The sequence below is a fragment of the Macrotis lagotis genome, chromosome 7, assembly GCF_037893015.1.
Source record: "Macrotis lagotis isolate mMagLag1 chromosome 7, bilby.v1.9.chrom.fasta, whole genome shotgun sequence".
Taxonomy (NCBI): Eukaryota; Metazoa; Chordata; class Mammalia; order Peramelemorphia; family Peramelidae; genus Macrotis; species Macrotis lagotis.
Window position 1 is genome coordinate 210,851,216 of NC_133664.1, and position 15,786 is coordinate 210,867,001.

Below are 15,786 nucleotides of genomic sequence, written 5' to 3' on the forward strand. Positions count from 1 at the left end.
AGGGACTTGATGATGAACTGCATGTATTTCTGCACAGAAAAATGACACTGATAATACTCATATGAACTTTCTGAGTTAATAGAGCAGGTAGAAGGAGCTTTTATAGTTCAAGCACAGGAGAAAGTTGAATTTGAAGATAAAATATGGTGTAAAAATGGAGTCAATAGAAAAAAGGGAAATGTAATGGGAGAAAGAAAAAGGAGAGGGGGATTAGGCCAAGATATTTCATATAATAAGACTTTTTCTTTATTACAATGAGTGAATGCAATGATATGGAAGGTGGGAAGGCAAAGGGGAATGACGGAACCTTCGTTCTCATCAGAGGTGGCTAGGAGAGGAAACAGCATATATACTCAATGGAATATAGGCATCTGGAGTAAGAAGGAGAGGGGGACAGGGGGAAGGGGTGTGGATGTGGGTGATGGAGAAGAGGATGGACCATGGGGTGAAAGTGGTCAGATAGAACACATTTTCTTTCTTACTTCTTGCAAGGGGCTGGGATTGGATGGCCTGTCCAAGACCATAAGGCCAGGTAGATGCTGGGCCTAAGGGGTGGTATGGGGGCTCAGGGCCTCTTGGCCCCAGAGCTGGGGATCTGTCTGCTGTGCTACTCTGCGACCCTACAGCAGAGTCAGAGTGAAAGGAGAGAGAAAATATAGTACATGGTAGTGGAGAAATATGAAAGGAGGGAGTTGCAATCAGCAATGGCAAGGGTGGAAAGATATGGAAGTAACTTTTGCCATGGACTTATCATAAAGAGTGTGATCCACTGGTGACAGAGTTGTTGGTGTTGGAACAAAGACTCAAGCACATTTTTTATTATTTTTGGGGGGGTGTAAGGCAAATGGGGCTGTGTGGTCTGCCTGGGGCCATATAGCACGGTGATCGTTGTGTGTCTGAGGCCAGATTTGGACCCGGGTGCTCCTGGATCAAGGGCCAATGCTCTGTCCACCACCCAGCCTCCCCTACTATTATTACTATTTTATTTTGGGTCTTTTTCTCTTTTTTTTGCAGGGCAGTGTGGTTCGGGAGGCTTGCATGTCACATGGCTGGGTGATTATTGGGTGTACAAAGCTGGATGTGGGCTTGGGTGCTCATGGCTCCAGGGCTGGTGCTCTGTCCATTGTGCCACCTGGCCATACCTCCAATTATTACTATAATTTTTTTTTAAATTTTTTTCTCTCCCCTTTATTGCTCAAGCAAGTCTATATTTATGGGTGAGGAGGGAGTATTTAATTTACTCTTATACAAGAATATTTTATTAATGTAAAAAACATTATTTGTACAAAATGAGAATATTAAAAAATACATAGAAACATGAAAAAAATTGTCATTTTTATTATATCAACTCTACCTATCCATGAGTAGTTGATATTTTCCCAGTTACTTAAACCTGATTTAATTTGCACGAGAAGTGTTTTATAATTGTTTTCAAAAAATTCTGAGTCTGTCTTGGCAAATAGACTCCCAAGTATTTCATATTTTCTGAGGTTACTGTGAATGGGATTTCACTTTCTAGCTATTCCTGCGGTATCTTGTTAGACATATATAGAAAAGTTGAGGATTTATGAGGGTTTTTTTTAATAACCTGCAACTTTGCTAAAATTGCTAATTGTTTCCAGTAGTTTTGGGGATGATTTCTTGGGATTCTCTAGGTATACCATCATGTCATCTGTCAAGTGTGAGAGTTTTATTTCTTCCTTCCCAATTCTAATTCCTTCAATTTCTTTTTCTTCTCTAATTGCTGAAGCTAACATTTCTAATACAATATTGAATAGTAGTGGTGATAATGGGCACCCTTGTTTCACCTCTGATATTATTGGGAATGCCTCTAGCTTTTCCCCATTGAATATATTACTTGTTGATGGTTTCAGATAGATACTGTGAATTAATATAAGGAACAATCCACTTATTCCTACACTCTCTAATATCAAAAGCTTTTTCAGCATCTATTGATATGATCCTATAATTTCCGATAGGTTTGTTGTTGATATAATTGATTATACTAACAGTTTTCCTAATATTGAACCAACCCTGCATTTCTGGAATAAATCCTACTTGATCATAATGTATTATCCTAGTGATCACTTGTAATAGTTTTGCTAAGATTTTACTTAAGATTTTTGCATCTATACGCATCAGGGAGATAGGTCTATAATTTTCTTTCTCTTTTTTAACTCTCCCTGATTTAGGTAACAGCACCATATTGGTTTCATAGAAAGAATTAGGCAGAGTTCCATCTTTCCCTATTTTTCCAAAGAATTTATATAGAATTGGAACCAATTGTTCCTTAAATGTTTGGTAGAATTCGCTTGTGAATCCAACAGGCCTTGGAGATTTTTTCTTAGGGAGTTCAATGATGGCTTGTTGAATTTTTTTTTTTCTGAGATAGGGCTGTTTAGGTATTTAATCTCTTCTTCATTCAACCTGGGCCTGTAGTAGTTCATCAGCAAAGAGACTGAGGAGGGGACTCCAGACTCAATGGTACTGTCACAAAAACGGAGTGTTTTGGTATCTTCAAACCTAATAATCAAAAGCACAATGGAAGAAAACTTAAATCCATTGTTGGCTGATTATGATGCAATAAAAGTCACATGCAAGAAAGGAACATGGAGGGGCAGCTGGGTGGCGCAGTGGATAAAGCACCCGCCCTGAAGTCAGGAGTACCTGGGTTCAAATCCAGTCTCCGACACTTAATAACCTAGCTGTGTGGCCTTGGGCAAGTCACTTTAACCCCGTTTTGTGGGTCAGATTTTTGTGAAGAGTTTTTTTTCATATGATAGATGGGGAAAGATCAGGAGACTTTAGAACTGTGCCTGTCTTCTCTCCACCATCTTGGCCAGAAATTTTTTTTCTAAAAATATCCAAGAGGAGGTTTTTGGCCCTGGTCCATAGGGCCTTTTTTTGTCTTTTCCTTCTCAGCAGGCAAATAGGTAGGGATGGGAGGAAGTAAGGTAAAGGGATTGGGAATTGAGCAAGGTTTGTAGGACAAATGAGGTGAGGGCATTGGAGCTAAAGGGCCTTGGGAAATCCCCAAGTCTTCTTTACATATCAGGGTTAGCTGACAAGGTCTTCTAATATATCTCATGAATGTGGATTCATGGTGATCCCCTTGATATCCTGTAGATAAATGAGAGAGGTGAGTTATCTCCCTAAGCATCTGAAAGTAAGAGTATGACCTGCCTTAAGACCTTACGCATCTGATAATAAGAATAAATCCTAAATATATATTGCAATGAGAGGAGTATGTAGGAAATACAAACATGAAGGAGCAATTGGTGGACCAAGGGACAGGATCTAAACCTTGTCTATACCTGGCAGATGGGGTAATATTGTAATCTTTTCAAACACTTTCATATGCGTCACATCCATAAATCCACGATGTATGCCTGATAAAGCAAGGGAGATCCCATTTACACCAACTCATAGATCTTGAGAGGAGAGATCCCAAGGAGAGGAAAGTATTGACTTACTGTATGGAACAGAAATAAAAGTTTAGAGAAATCTGAGAAGATATGCATGTGCTTATGTGCTAATGCAGAGTGGAAGGAGCAGTACTAGAACAAATTGGTACCATCACACAACTGTAAGAGATAGAAGCACTAGAACTAGTGTAGTTACCACCCATGATTCCTGAAGACTGACAACTGTATCCATCTTCCTGGCAGAAAGGTGAGAGAATGGAATAGTGAGGGAGACATTATTGGGATCCTTGAATATGTGACAATTTGTTTTGTTTGACTTTATGTTCATACCGAGGGATTTCCCACATTTTTGCTCATCATTATCACAAGGGGAGAAGGGGAAATTTTGAAGGAAAATAAGTAAAGGATTTTAAATTACAAAACAGAATGAAATGGAGCAGCTAGGTGGCACAGGGGAGAGAGGATGGACCCTCCGGTCAGGAGGACCTGATTTCAAATCTGGCCTCAGACACTTAATACTTGTCTAGCTGTGTGACCTTGGGCAAGTCACTTCATCCCACTGTCTTAAAGGAAAAAATAAAACAAAACAAAAGAAAAATAGAATGAAAGCAAATACTATGTGTCATCCCGGCTTACCAGATAGAGAACTCTGGAGTCAGGAAGTTTGTTGCTGTTCATTTGTGACTCACTCTTCTTGACCTTATTGAAGGTTTTTTGGGCAGAGATTCTGAAATAATGTCATCTCATTTTCTATGTCATTTTACAGATGGGGAAACCAAGGCACACAAGATTTAGTGACCAGTCCAGAGTCACAGAGCTAATAAGTGTATGAGGGCAGATTTGAATTCAGGAAGAGAAGTCTTCCTGGCTCCAGGCTCTATCCATTGCACAACCCAGCTGTTCCTAGGAAGATCTTGATTTAATTTTGTCCCTAACACTTATGGACAATAGGACCCCCTAGGATTTCAAAAAAACTCCCTCAAGCCCTAAGCTAAACTGTAATTTCTGTTGCTAGAAGGCCTCTGTTCTGTGAAAATTCTGCACATCCATGAAATCGTGGTCCTCTGGAAAAGATCTGGCCTCAGAAGACCTGAGTTTGATGCTTGGCCACTTATCTGACTTTGGGTCATCAAGTACAATGCATTCATGATGAGTTTTTATTTCCTCTAAAACATCCTAAATATCAGGGTCCCAAAGTAAAAATTGTTTTTCACGGATCTTTCATTACAATAAGGCAGAAAATACATAGATATAAAAGTATTCTCATAATACAGATAAAAATTATTTAAGATAGAAAGGGGAAAAATCAGTAAAGACTTTGTCTAGGAGGAGGTTGAGTAGTCCATCATGAGGGAAATGTGGGGCTGACTCCAAAGGGCAGGAGAGAGAATGAAAGTAAATTCCAGACTTGAGCCAGAGGAATACAAAGCACAGATGTGAGAGAGAGTGTTTCCTAAGCACAGAACTGACTCCAGGCGAAATGATGCAGAAGACAGAACATTGGATCTGGATGTTAGGAAGACTTGAGTCCTGGTCCAACCTCAAGACACTAGATGTGTGTGACCCTGGGGCAAGTCAATATTTTTCTTAAGTTTCTTCATCTGTGGAATGAAAGTAATAGCCTCTCCAAGGGCTTTTCTGAAAATTAAATGAGACCATATCCTTGGTAGTTATTTCTATATTCAGGTATATGTGACAAAGTTAATAAGTTTCTAAACCTTGACATTTCTGATAAAAAGGGAAAATATTAGTTTTTCAAATATCTGAGAGAGTTATAAATCTGAATGTGATATCTGTGGGGAAATATGTCAGTCTGCCTTGTCAAGGCCTCCTCTTCTTTGTAGTCTGTTGATTTAGCCTGATTCAATATTACCTAATCAGTTTCCTTTACTGGGTGAACAAAGCACAAAATAAGGAACATCTTGGAGGAGGAGAGAGGCATCCTTTTGTTATTTACATATATATATATATATATATATATATATATATATGTATATACATTCCCTTCTCCAGTGTAAGTGTGATTCTTATAAATTATAATTGGAAGCAGATATGACTGATAAGAGGATCCTAATGTCCTCTCTATAAAATCTCATTGGTTGCCTAACTTTGATAACCTTTTTCTTTTCTCTATATTCTCTCAACCTTTCTATTTGTGTTATTCTCTTGACAGATTTCATCCACTATAGGTTTCTATTTTAAAATCTTAAGAAAATAAACTGTCATGTGCAAAGGATCTTTTAGTTATGATTTTTAATTTTTTTATTTGATTTCTGATTTATTTCAGCAGTTATTCATGTTAATGCAAATGTGAACCCAACTCTTGATACTATATTTCAATATCATTATCTTCTGCAAATGTAAAACTTTAAAATGCATATTTAAGTAGCTAAATCTCACCTTAATCTCAGCAAATGGCCATCAAAGGTCCTTCTTATACTGATTATAGTAAATTCCTATGACCAAAGCACATGAAGGTTGGAGAAGGAAATTTTTTAAAGAAAGTCCTTGGCCTGCCTTCTACTGGACAGTTCATTGTACCTGATAGCTTCAGAGGGAAGGCACCACAGGCTTGTGGTCCTGACAAAAGATTTTTCATCATTATTCAAAGGGACACAGGGCCTAGCATTTGCTTTTCCTTAATTAAGTGTGAAAGTCTAGTGGGACCCTGGCAACAGAAGCGAGGGTCCCAGGCAGTGATTGGGTCCTGCTCTGTTGACAAGGAGCCTGGAAGGTACCAGGCTCCTCTCCCTGCAGAAGCTGAGGGAACATCTAACTAAATGAAATGTCTATTTTCTCAGATGCTTTGATTTCATCTGCTTACAGGATGCAGGCCAACTCCAAACAGGAAAAAAGTCTCAAGTTAAAAAGCAATTAGAAAGAAAAAAAGGAAGACAGCAGCTAACCAGAGCTTTCAAAGTACATTATTGGAAAATATTTGGGATTGTTTATTTTTTTCTTGATTTAAAATAAAAGCATCTAAAAAAGTATCTCATGTAACTGGATTAATTTGAGAGGTTGAATCTATTAGTGTAGGCAGCTGTGAGACAAGTGCAGGGTCTGTGGCCCTGGAGACCAATCCTGGGGCAGCTGGGCCACAGAATCATTCAATCTCTTAAAATTTATTTCCTTTACCCGAAAAATGGGGCTTGTTTCTATCCCACATCAGATACTAATTTGTTGTCAGGCCCTGGATCCAGCTAGTTACTAGCTCTACAATCCATAATTACTACCAAGGATCACTTGGAGTTTCCTCCCTTCCATTTTGAGTTTGGTCAACATCACTAAGCCTACAAAGAAAACTTAGGCGTGGACTGTCAATGCAGGCTTCCCCTATCTGGAGCAGCCTGGGAGTCGTGCCCTTCTGCCCATCAGCTCCCTCCGGTCCTTGGGAGTCCATGAGTGGCACGAATCATCAAGAAGAAGGGCTACATACGGTTTCTGGTTTAAAATCTCATTCTATTTGACACTCCAGGAGAGCTGTTTTGGCAGCACAGGCAATGGGCAAGACAGGGCACTCTGGCAGGGACCGGCAGAAAAGGCCAATGGTTCCACCGGCATCCTTCCCTACTGGAACACTGCCCAGTCCTGCCCTGGAGGAGTGTGTCTGAGCTCAGGGGCTGGGAAAATAGATATGAGCTGACACCAGGAGGGCCGCCAGCATTCTGAACTTGACATCCTGAACAGCCTCCTCCTGGGCTCTCATACCACACTGTAAGGGAGCCAGGTTCAGCACCTTCTGATCCTAAGGGGTGGGCTCGCCTCCTCACTCTGTATAAACACACCACTTAGATCTGCAGCTAAATATGTAGGACAATTGCACATAGAAAAATTTACATTTAAAATCATAAAAATCAAAACAAGGTACTTTATAATCTGTAACTGACTGCTCGAGCTTCAAGAAGTAAGAAGAGAGCTGGGCCGATGAAAGCACCCAGCACGGCCCTGCTGGAGAGCCAGCTCTGAGCGCGGGCACCTTACAAGTTTTGTGTCTGTGGAGGATTGATGAGGGGCGCACGATGGTACTTGGGTGTCTTGTATTTTTCTCGTATAGACTGCTGCGCGTGGTGCTCTGAGGTAGGTCTGGTGGAGATCCATTAGGGAGGGCTTAAGACTTTCCAAGGTGTATCCTGTCTATTCAATTAATGACTCAGGCCAGCTTTTCCTGGTGATCGTGTAGAGTGCTATATGAAAGGCAGCTCCTGTGGTAACTGGTGGTAAATATTTCAGGTAAGGGTCAGCATCATTTAAGCTTAACTCTCCCCAAAACATGGCTGAACTTTCCACTTTGGAATTGGCCTGCTGCTGATGGAGGAAATACTGAGTGAGGAACTGGTTGATGGTTGGGGCAGCGAGGTCGAAAGCAAGCACCTTGAGCACCAGGTGCTCCATTCTTAACACCTGCTTCTTGGTGTATGTGTCATCCGTGATATACACAAACGCGGCCACTTCTGGCGGGTGGATCTCTTCAAACTTTGAGGCGAGGAGCATGGCTGCGTCCCGCCCAGCTGAAGCTTCCCCGCAGCACCGACATCGAGGACAGGAACCTATCGATGTAGTTCACAGCCAAGTGGAGAGTCTCATTCTGGAGTTCGTACTCCTCTCCCACCTCCACCAGCCAGACCACTAAGATGGCACGCATGCTGTTGGTTATATCCGGTTGCTTCTTCATGTAGCCCACTTTGGGAGTCCTGGCGGGCTCGGCGCCGCCGAGCTTGGCCGGGTGGATGTTTTCCTGGTTCTCCTCCGGGCCGGCGTCCAGGATCTTTTAGTATTCATTTTATGATTGTTAAATTCTTAAGAAAATGAAGGTAAACACAAGTGTACTCTAGGTAGTGGCTGAATCAAAAATCGAGATGACCACGGTCCAAAACTGCTCTCAGACACTCACTGCTGTATGACTCTGGGTAAGTCACTTATCCCTCAGTTTCCCATCCATATGAAAAATGAGCAGGAGAAGTAAATGTTAAACCACTCTAGTATCTTTGTCAAGAACACCCCAGGAGGAGGTCATTAAGACTGGGACATGACTGAACACTAAAACTGCACCTAACCTGAAAATCACATGCTTAACACCTCCTCTGAGGGACAGGCCATTTGGCCACTGAGTACAGGATGCATTGTATCCTTGACAAGAAATAGGATGCATCACCAATGGCTGGGTCAAGTCGAATGGTTTCTCTTGATGTTTTCTTTGTCTTTAAGATCGGGGATGTCCACCCTAGAGGTTTCTTAGGACTCTTCTCAATCTCACATGGGAAATCACAGGTTTTAGAAGAGCTAAGGCAAAGTGAAGTGAAAAGAACTAAGATCATTGTGCACAGTAACATCAATATTCTGATGATGCTGATGATCAGTTGTGAATGATTCACTATTGTGATAAATACAGTGATCCAAGACAAGTATAAAGGAATTTTGAAAATGTGCTACCATCAACCTACAGAAAGAGAACTGATGAAGTCAGATTGAAGCATAATGTTTTTCACTTTATTTTTCTTGCTTTTGGGAAATGGCCAAACCAGAAATATGTTTTACAGCATTTCACAGGTATGGTTCATATGTATGCCTTTACAATGGGTGAGAGAGACACATAGGGACAGAGAGAATTTGGAATGCAAAATTTTAAGAAAAACTAAAAAAAATTACTGTTCTGAGAGGTTTTAATCATCCATGGATCCCCATTTAACACAGCTTATAAAACCACATTTCTCCTGTAAAAACTAAACCATTTAGGGGAGGCTAGCTGGAGCAGTGGATAAAGTAGGGGCCCTGGAGTCAGGAGTACCAGGGGTTCAATAATTACCTAGCTGTGTGGCCTTGGGCAAGCCACTTAACCCCATTTGCATTGCAAAAAAAAACTTAAAAAAAAAAACTAAACCATTTAGAAATCTTTTTTTCTCATTTAACAACATCCTCTTGATTTCAGGAGTTAAAGAGTTTCAACACCTCTATATTGTTGATTAACATATCTTGACTCCTAAAGAGACTAATGTATTTGCCCCAAAGTCAGTTATGGAAAATCCACCTATAAAGATGGGATAGGTGTAGAGGGAGGAGGAGGAATAGAAAGATCTTTTGAATGAAAATGAAAATTCTCACCACTGGGAAATATTCTAGTGCTTCTCCACATTTCAGCCACAAGAATATCCTGAGGGTGGGAAGAAAACAAAAACAAAACAAAAAACTGTAGAAATGCAGTTATCTAAGAATGCAGACATTAAGATTCATAGTCCTTTTGATGACTTTGTTGCTTTTCAGTACCTACATTTACCTTTAAATCTTTCCCATGGCCTCATCCTTGAGACCATTAACATTCTCTACATTCTTTGAACATCTCCTATTTCCATCCCCTGTCAGTGTCTGTCTCCCATGTTTGGAATACTCTGTTCCACAACCCACCCACCTCCACCTCTTATGACTCCCTGCTTGCATTCCTGCAGCTCTGTTGAAACACTACTTTCTGCAGAAGGGGTTTCCTGATAACTCACCTCCATGTTTGCCTGCCTATTTCTAATCTATAGCATCAGGGCAGCTGCTAATACCATGTTTGTTGACTAACAGTACTACAGTTTCCTTAGGACCAGAGAGCCTCAGCCAAACTGGAAACAAAAGTTTGCAGAGAACACTCAGACCCAATGACATAGGAGAAGTAGATTGGTCTAGTGACAGACAAGTAAAGTTTAGAGGGGCATTTACGTGAGATCTGAACAGTCAAAATTGAATCCTGACAGTGCTATACTGAACATGTACTTTTTTGTCTCTATGACTCTCTGTTTCTTTAAATATATGAAAGAGCAAGTTTCAAAACCAAAAGATTTGATAGAAAAATTTAAAAGCATATGTAAACTTTCCCTTCTTTTGAGTTTCCCTGGAAGCCAGCAAGAAGCTGAAGAAATAAGATCCCAAATTTTTTATTTGGTTTATGTCTTTTAGGGACAAAATTGTAAGTAATTCAGAACATATTCAACATTTTTAAAAACTGCTTTTTATTTATCCTTAATTCCTTTCTCTATTTATTAAGCATATATTTCCTCCTTCTCCTTTCTTGTTTCAAAAAATTATTTATAGTAAATAAGTAATTAAAATAATTTTGAATAAAGATCACATCCAAAATTTTGTTTTTCATTTCTTTGTACAAATCATTAACTTGGTTTGCCTAAAAAAAACCCAGAACGTGTGAGGTGAGTGCAGATCACATCTCCTATTGTTGGCCTGGGAGTCTTTGCCTATCACATTTACTCCTAAGAAAAAAGGTTTCCTTTTTAAAACCCCTTCCAAAACCATGCCTAAAGGATCTCTCACCAGTAAGAAAGTCTAGGAGATCAGAAAATATGTGTTTGCAAATTTTGGTCAGTCCGTTTCCTGCAGACCAATTCTCAAAAGCCTCCAAATAAGAACAGAGGCCTCAGGAACTCTATCTCTACAGTATGATAAAAGAAAATGGGTTCAGAATGCAACACTTCTCTATTGAGAAAACTAAGTCCTGGTGTGGAGAGAAAATTCAATTTGCCTCTTCAGACACCCACAATCGGACTGAATCTTTGGACCTGCTGCACAGTCATTTAATACTCTTAAGAGGATTATGACATCATAATGTCATATAATTACATAATTGTCATAATTGTCACAATTATCATAATGTCATCATTGAAGTCAGAGCTTCCCCTTATCTCTAGGAGACCAATCATTGTGTTTCCAGGTCCCAAAGTACAAGGGGGAAAAGAGAAAAATTAAAAGTTTCAGCAGACAGGTCATAGACAAGAGGTAGAGAAAGCTCCTTGGTTAAGCATTTTAGAGAGGATGAAGGATTATTTGACAGATATTGCCATGTGGAGAAGAATCACAGTAGTAATGGTCAAGTTGAAAGGGAGGCTGAAATAAGTGCTTCTATGCTAGGAGAAATGTGACTGGTCTTTAAGGAATGGGGAACATCTGGTGTCAGGTAGGGAACACTGAGTACTACTCAGGAGTGGTCCTTAAGGAGGGGCTGACACCTGCCAAAAGTACAGTAGCAGTCATACTGTGTGTGCTGCAGCCCTAATGGGTTTGATCCCCTTCATATCCTGTAGATAAATGAGAGAGGTGAGTTATCTCCCTAAGCATCTGATATTGCCATGTGGAGAAGAATCACAGTAGTAATGGTCAAGTAGAAAGGGAGTTAGGCTGAAATAAGTGATAAGGGGCTGGAAATGTTACAAAAACAGAGTGTATTGGTACCTTAAAACTTAATAATCAAAAGAAGAATGGAAGAAAACTTAAATCCATCCTTGGCTGATGATGACGCCATAAAAGTCACAATTCAAGAAAGGACCATGGAGAGACAGACATAAAATTAATTCATTACTAATTAATTTTAATGAATGATGGAATAAAATACAACAGAGCAGCAGAAACAAGAATTCCACCAAGACATATATCAAACCTAATTGGTTGCAGTCTAAGCAGTTAACGGGAATATAACTCTAAATTTTACATGAATTAAAATAGGGAAAGAGGAGATCAATAGACTAGGCAATTAACTGAAAAAATTTAGAATAAGAACAAATTAAAAATTAACTAAATACTAAATTGAAACTACGAAAATCAACAGAAATTAAAACAAAAGTAAGAAAATCATTGAATAAATAAAACTGGAATTGATTTTCAAATAAAAGCTACAAAATAGATAAACGTGGTTAATTAGAGGGTTTTTTAAAGTTTTTTACAAGATAGTGGGGTTAAGTGACTTGCCCAAGGTCACACAGCTAAATAACTATTATGTGTCTGAGAGCAGATTTGAACTCAGACCCTCCTGTATCCAGGGCCAGTGCTCAATTATGCTGGACCATGTAACTGCTCCAGTTAATTAGCTGTAAAAAAGGAAGAAACCCAGATGAATAGTAGCAGAAATGAACAAGGTGAATGCACCACTAAGGAGCAGGTAACTGAGATAATTCAGAACAATTTTGCCTTACTATAGGCCAAGGAATTTGACAATCTCAGTGAAATGGATGAAGGCTTAAAAAAAAGATAAACTCTCCAGGTTAAAAGAAGTGGAAATTAAATAGTTAAATGCCCCATCTTCTAGTCCAGATAGATTCCTGAGTGATTTTGATCAAATTTTGTTTTTGTATTTGTTTTTAGGGTTTTTTTGCAAGACAATGGCATTAAGTGGCTTTTGCAAGGCCAAACAGCTAGGTAATTATGAAGTGTCTGAGGCTGTGAGATTTTGAAGGAACAATCAGTTCCAATTGGATATAAGCTATTTGTGAATATAAGGGACAAGGAGTTCTGCAAAAATTCTTCTGACAGCAATGCACTGTGGACATCTAGAGCTGAAAGTGTCAAAACAGAGAAATCAAGTTTTTGATCAATTTACCTAATGAGTATAGATGCAAACTATTTTAAATACAAATTGAGCAATTTTTTAGGAAAAATTTAATGATTAGAACAAGTTATGTATAGGATGATGTACCATGATCAAAAGAAATTATACCTGGAATGCAAGGTTAGTTCAATATTAGGAACTCTATAAGCATACTTAACTATATCAATAGCAGACAGAGAAATCATTGCTATTTCAATACAAGAGGAAAAACGTTTTTAAAAATTTATTTATTTTTGAATTTTTACATTTCTCCCCTAATCTCACTTCCCTCCCCCTACCCCCCCCACAGAAGGCAGTGTATTAGTCTTTGCACTGTTTACATGCTATATATATTGATCTAAATTGAATGTGATGAGAAATCATATCCTTAAAGAATAAAAAATTAAAATAGGTAGTAAAATTATAGAAAATAACTTTTTTTAAAGTTAAAGATAATAATCTTTGGTCTCTCTTCAAATTCCACAATTCTTTCTCTGGATACAGATGGTATTCTGCATTTCAGATACCATAAATTTGTCCCTGATTTTTGCACTGGTGAAATGAGAAAGTCCATTGAGTTTGATCCTTAACCCCTTGTTGCTGTTATCCTGTCCAATAGTCTTCTAGTTTTGTTCATCTAGCTCACCATCAGTTCATGCAAATTCCTCCACACTTCTCTATAGAACCATCCTTCCTGGTTTCTGATAGAGCTATAGTATTCTTTAACATTCATATACCCCAATCTGTTTTGCTGTTCCTCAATTGATGGGCACTCAATTTTTAATTCTTTGCCCCACAAACAGAACTGCTATGAATATTTTTGTACAAATGATGTTTTTGACCTTTTTTCATGATCTCTTCAGGTATAGATCCAGGAGCAGTATCGCTGGACCAAATGGCATGCACATTTTATTGCCCACTGGGAATAATTCCAAATTGCTCTACAGAAAGTTTGGAAGAAATCACAGCTCCTCCAACAGTGTCTTAGTGTCCAAGATTTGCCACATCCCTTCTAACATTTATCGCTTTCCTTTCTAGTCATATGGCCAGTCCAAGAGGTGTGACATGGTAACTCAGAGATGCTTTAATTGGCATTTCTCTAATAAGTAATCATTTAGAACAATTTTTATATGTCTAAGGATCACTTGGATTTCCTTATCTGTAAATTGCCTTTGCATATTCTTTGACCATTTGTCAGATGTGAAATGGCTGGCTTTTTTTAAATATAAATTTGTTTCAGTTCTCTATATATTTTAGAAATGAATACTTTGTCAGAAATCCCTTTCCACTTACTTCCTCCCATCCCTTCCTCCAAACCACCAGAGCAAGTGACAGAACAACAAAAAATCACAAACATGTGGAGCAGGGTAAATACTGTTTTCTCCAATTTTTGGAGTAGAAAACTCAATATCCTGTCACTACCACCTAGGCATAACCCCTAAGTCTACAGATGTGGCCATTGATCAGACCCTGCTACACAAATATTTTCATCCCAGGGAACCAATGAGACCAAAAACAGAAATGTGGACTCTTAACACTTAACAGGCCAGAGGCTCAACTTTATTATATTCAAGGGGCTTAGCCAAAGAAGACTCAACCTCAACTCCAATTCAAACACCAAGGAACACTTCAAGTCAACCCTTCCCATCAGCCTGAGGATATTATGGGGTTGGGAACAGATCCTGAGACACTTCAAGAACTACTCAATGAGAAATATCAAAGGGAAATATTAAAGGGATCAGACCAGCTGACCCCTAATCCCACTGATGATGGCACTCTTCCTCTTGGTGCCGATGACAAGGAAACATCTTTGCTGGAGCCTAAGTCCTTTGCTGCATCCCCTGTCAGCCCTGAGCATGAGACTGAGGATAATCCAGACCCTAATACATGGGATTTACAGCAACTCCAGTTTGAACACAGTGAATCAATACAGCCAGTAGCAGAGGAACATCCAAAAGCAGAGGTCCATGGGACACCAAGGTCTTAATTAATCAAAGGTAAATCGAAAACAACTCTCAGAGAGCCTGATCACCAGGACATTGAATCCTGGGAAAGTCTATCAAAATGAGGCTATAGAGAATGTCAAAGAGATGTGAAAGAGACACAGATGGTTTGTCTTCAAAGACCAACCCATAGGATGCCACCAATTGGTGAGGAAACTTTTTAGAGATCCCAGTATATAAACCCATGTCAGTGCCCTTACTACATTCCATCCACTAACTCTCATTCATTCCAAATGCCAATCCCTTCCTTCCTCTCACCCCATCCTCCAAGTCTGCTGGGATAGATGCATTAAAACAAGTCTAGAGAAGACTCATCAAAAGCTTTAGAGTTTTGGATTCAGGCCAGTAAAACCATTTTATGGCTGTATTTTTATTTAAAAATCAATCCTGAGACTTCTGGCCAAGATGGCAGAGAGAAGACAGGCACAGTTCTAGAGTCTCCTGATATCTTCCCCATCTATTACATGAAACAAACCTCTTAGAGGAAGTCTGACTCACAGACCTCAGAGAGAAAAGCCAGGAAAAAAGAGCATCTACCTCAGGATTTTTCTCCCGCTGCAGCTTTGGTGGATTCGGGCAGGTAAGTATCAGACCCGGATCAGCCAGAGTGGCAGCTGAATTGGAACCGAGAGTCTGAGGGCCGGGGAGCGGGACCTGCTGGATCAGTGGTGGGGCTGGACAAAGGGGGCTTGGGTCCGTGGGGAAGCAGGGGTGCTGGTGTCGGTCCTGTCCCTCTGGAGCTTGGGGAGGGGGCTGTGGGGAGAGGTCAGGTGCAGGAGAGCTGTGGACGCCATAGCTGGGTTCCTTCAGTCTGAGAAACTCTGAGCCCAGGCCTCCATAGCACTGAGGCCTCCTCCAAAACAAACAATTGCAAACTACTTCTGCCTCAGGCCCAGGTGTGTGAGCCTAAGAACCAGCCCAGCTGAGGAATGACCTCAGGCCAGGGTAAAGCCCACCACTGATTGAAGGCAAAAGAATTCAATAGCTCCAACTCCTCCCTTCTGGAAAAGGG

General features: G+C 39.9%; 1 pseudogene; it reads right to left on the reverse strand.

Moving 5' to 3' along the window:
• Positions 1 to 7,176: 7,176 nt before the first annotated feature.
• Positions 7,177 to 9,919, reverse strand: LOC141494263 (cyclin-A2-like; annotated as a pseudogene).
• Between the last annotated feature and the right edge of the window lie 5,867 nt (positions 9,920 to 15,786).